The sequence below is a fragment of the Pristis pectinata genome, chromosome 14 (genome assembly GCF_009764475.1).
Source record: "Pristis pectinata isolate sPriPec2 chromosome 14, sPriPec2.1.pri, whole genome shotgun sequence".
Taxonomy (NCBI): domain Eukaryota; kingdom Metazoa; phylum Chordata; class Chondrichthyes; order Rhinopristiformes; family Pristidae; genus Pristis; species Pristis pectinata.
Window position 1 is genome coordinate 53,552,880 of NC_067418.1, and position 4,701 is coordinate 53,557,580.

Below are 4,701 nucleotides of genomic sequence, written 5' to 3' on the forward strand. Positions count from 1 at the left end.
CTACTTCATCTGGAGGAAGAACATTGACGGGACACTTTATGGACCTCTTGGTGTACAGGTCCAAATGTCGATTGACTTGGCAACACAGACACATAGGGTGGTAAGTTCACTCTTTGTATCCGCTGGAAATGTGTAAGTTTAACCCTACAGACTCAAGTCGAACCTGAGATTATTCATGAACATTAGCGTCCCTGCAGTGGCGTCTGGGGCGGCCAGTGGTTAATACCCTGCAGTCTGACGTGACAACCCTTTAGCACAGCTCTCTCCGGTCTGTTTTGAAGAAATACTGGGTGGGTTGAGAAAAGGGAAAACGCATAAATACTCAGACACAGGATAAGGGAGAAACAATTTCAAAACCTCCATGATTAACATGTTCAAACGATCAGCGCAATTGTGTAAAAATTGAAAAGGAAAAAAAAAACAGATGGAGGCTGCCTTCAGCACATGACAATTCACCCCATAAATGAAAGGCTCCGCTGGGAGTTGAACCCAGGATCTCCTGTTTACTAGACAGGCGCTTTGACCAGTTAAGCCACGGAGCCCTCAAACCGCCCTACAGCTGTTGTAATGAGATGCAACTCTTCTTCGTCTGCTGGCGAGGGAATTGCTTCATATTCAGCTTATTTCTTCAGATACACTGCTCCACCCACTTCCGACCATTGTATCACCGGATCAAAGAACGGATTCTCCGCAGTGCCAATTCCGCCTCATTTACTGAACACTTCCTCGCCTCCACTCGCACCTCCCTCAATCCCTCTCCCGCCACCTCACCACAACATTCAGCTCTTTATGTCTGATCTCAACACAGCTTCAGAATAAGCCCTGATATGACAAATAAAATGAACAAACTAATCAATTGGCATGTTTTTCAACCTCCTTAAATGGGAAGGACCCAGAAACAATGGTTCCTTTTTCTGTTGAACGATACAAGAACAGTGAGTACAGGGATGCAACCGTCATGAAATCGCTTCCAGCGAGGGAGGTGACTGTTTGTTCTAATGTATTCACCTTCGCGAACACATTTCTCCGCGAATGACGCAGGCAAACACCATGTATTCTGACCTCTGTCTCTGAAGCAGGTCCAGATGTAAACCCGTCCAACTCTGCACCGTTACCAGAACGGGAGAGTTGAATTCCAAGGTTCACTAATCTATTATGACCGTGTTGGGCTTGGACACCGAGACTTCTGCCTCTTCTGACGCTTTGAATAAAGTGAAATCATGTAACTTTCCCCGGGACTGACGACACGCTCCGATTGGCGAATGTGACGAGTCCAAGCTGTCGCAGCCACTCACATCCCATCGGCAATTTAAACAAAACCGGATTTCAATTTTACCTCAATTTTTTTCTGATGTACGATGTTCCCAATTTGTGTGCGAATTATTCCGCGTTAACGGTACCGGCGTCTTTTGGTGAAAAGAAAATATTTCAATGTGCGAATTGTTTTGTCAGAATCAGTTTCTCCGGAACTCTCTGGTCATCCTCAAATAACAGAGTGTTGCGGCAATGATCTCCATTCAGGTTGTTGTTTCTCCTCTGTGTGAGAAGCGAGAGAGGACATTTGAAGATCCTTAATTACTATACAGTTTGCATTTATCGGTTTTCTTTAGATTTGTAACAAGGTTGTACAATAATGATAATTTTGCTTCAAAGTTTGATCTTATGTTCTTCTGGTTCCATCTTCTCTTCCTCTTCTATATTCTCTGTATTTACTTCTCTTATTTCAGAAGAGAAACGGATTCCTAATTCGTTGCTGTTCCTGATGATGATGGCTGATGACGGTCAGTATTGAATATTCTTCCTCCTTCTGTTCACTCTTTCCGTGTTGAGCTCAGTCGGATGCTACCCACCATATGGATATTGCAATAATTACGGTAACATGGTGAGGTGGAAAACTTAACCTCCAACAAACACGGAAACCTAATTTTTGGAATCCCATAAAAGATCTCTGCAGAACACCTGAGTGGACATTCTGAAACCCCTAATCAACCGTGATGTTCGGCGCCGTCTGCATCAGCTTTGCACGTTCTCCCTTTGGCCACAAGTATTTCTGCTGGATGTTCCGGCTTCCTCCCACATCCCAATGATGTGCAGCTTGCAGGCTAATTGGCCAGGGTACAATGTCACGTGTGCAGATGAGTTTCCGAATCTGGGGAAACCAGTGGGAACGTAGAAAGGGTAAAATGGGATTTGTGTACTATCTGTAAAGGTGGATAATTGATGAACGGTGCGCACTCGGTGGGACCAGTGATCGGTGTCTGGACTGTATGGTTCAATTGCATCGAACTTAATCGTCAACTCTGACACTTCCAAACTCCACAGGAGCTGTCTGATGTGAGTATTTCTATGTTCGGCATTATTAAGACCACATCTGGATGCTGAATAAAGCGATACTGCATCTGCCATGTATTTGCCCACCCGCACATGTCTCAATCGCCTCACAGTCTCGTTGAATCCTCTTTAAAACCCACGATTCCACTCATTTTCGTGCTGGAGGCATATTAAACAATCATGCATTTGGTATCTTTCCACAAATCATTGTGGAACACAAGCACTGTGAACCTGTGCGAAAGATCAATTTGGTCAGTTAATGTCAAACGACGATAATCTATCTGATGATTTCATGAGATACGGGGACAGGTTCTGTACAATGCAGTAGAATGATGGACAGGACCTTAACCCCATCAAGTCTTCTCGACAACTATACCAAATTAAACGAATTCTGTCTGCCTTCACTTGCCCGTTTCTTTCTGTTCTCCGCCTCTCCGTCGGTCATGGAAAAATTACGTGTTTCTAAAATGCAGCACAGAGCTGAAAAAAATCTTAGTTCTTAACGACCTCACGCCTCGGAAATATGCCTTCATCTTTTCATTGACTGCAGCAGAGAAGTTAACCATGTCGCTATCGAATTCGTCAGGATGGCCGAGCCGTCTAAAGCGCTGCATTCAGGCCGCAGTCTCCGCGGGAGGTGTGGGTTCGAATCCCACTCCTGACAGTTAACCATTTTAAATCTTGATTCTCCCCCTATTTGGTTTCACTGTTATCTTCAACTGGCCGGCAGTCTTGCCTCGCTCATTCTTCGCTTCTGCCATTGAATAACCCTGTCCTTCCACAGACCGCGTGTTCCCCATGTCTGTTCTTTTATTTGTCCTATCGCCCTTCGCCAATTTCTGATGGTCCCTCTCGTCTGTCATCGAGATCATGGTTCATCCTTTTCCCACTCTCCTGTTCCATCTCCATATCCGTAACGATGCATGCAGTCACAACGCAGAGGGGGAATGGTGAGTTGGACAGTTGAGGAATGAGAATGCTTGTGTGAGCTGCGAGATCGAAAGAGACTGAAAAACAGATAAATACAGACAGTGCAAGAGTGGAAGAGATTTCTGGTGAGGTGACGGAACACTTGCAGATTCAGCGAAAGGACGATGGAGGTAACAGGGAACGTGAGACGGAGCTGAGCCTGTTGTTCCCGGTCCGAAGTCTTCTTCTGGGCCGTGTATCCAAATGGCCCTATCCCTTGATCTATCAAATAATCATCCACCTCCACCTTAATTAATTCTGATGATCAAGCGTCCTCCTCCGGCCGCGGCGCGGAATTCCAGTGATTCCCTGTCCTGTACAGGAAGAAAGTTATTAGGAACCTAGTCTTAAATGTCCAGCCCTTCATATTAGTGTTCTGTCCCCTTGTTTTAGACTGTCCTGTTCTTAAAACAAAAACATCCCGACGTCTGCGCTGTCAAGCCCCCTGAACGTCTTATTATCTGAACAAGGTCACGGCACATGTTTCTAAACTCCAAGAAATACGGGCCCAACATAAATCGACAGCAAAAGCCACAAACATCAACAGAAATGACAGTCGGCTTCCAATAACTAAATTTGAACTGTTTTATTGTGTAATTGTTTCACAATAGTGGGATGTGGGCTCGATGGTCTCATGGTATGATTCTCGCTTCGGGTGCTGAAGTATACAATATACGAGAGATCCCGGGTTCTTATCCCGGACGAGCCCATTTATTCACCAACTGATGGACACTTTTAACACGGAGGAAGAATTCCCAAATCTATCTGTTTCCACGCCAGAGTTCTGTGAATGCCCTTCTTGTAAACGCAGAAGTGTTCATGGCTTTCAATAGTGTAGCAGTTATCACGTTCACCTTACACGCGAAAGCCTCCTGATTTGAAACCTGCCAGAAACATTCTGAAATCTCTGTTATCTGGAAATCAAGTGGAGTGAACGGGACACAAACTGATATTTATTCAATTTAATGCAGCTAATGCCCCGTCCACAAATAGAAGACCTCAGAGACTCAAACAACACGGACACAGGCCCTTCGGCTCATCTTGACCGTGTAGACTAAGATACAGATATCAGCAGGTCCAATTTACCTGTGTTTGGCCCATACCCTGAACTTCCCCATTCACGCACTTCATTGCACAATCCGCTTCCAAACAAGAAGTGGTCATCCTCATTATATCTTTCAACAGTTAGTAATTTTCAGATGCATGACACTATTTACGTTTCATAATGGCCAACTCCTTCACTTTCTTCCCGATATATCACTGCACGCACACTGCAGCTTTGCCTTATCCCTCATTGTACTGAACTTGGGAATGGCCTTGTGTTTTCTCTGCCGACAATGCGAAGTGAGACCTGATGCACTTCAGCACAACGCAGAAGGGGAGCCGCTATAATCTGCACGG

The 4,701-nt window shown here is 45.1% G+C and overlaps 1 non-coding gene across 1 annotated transcript; it reads right to left on the reverse strand.

Moving 5' to 3' along the window:
• Window positions 1-468: 468 nt before the first annotated feature.
• trnat-agu (transfer RNA threonine (anticodon AGU)) lies at window positions 469-542 on the reverse strand. The gene has a single exon. It is a non-coding gene; the product is annotated as a tRNA-Thr (tRNA).
• Window positions 543-4,701: the final 4,159 nt, after the last annotated feature.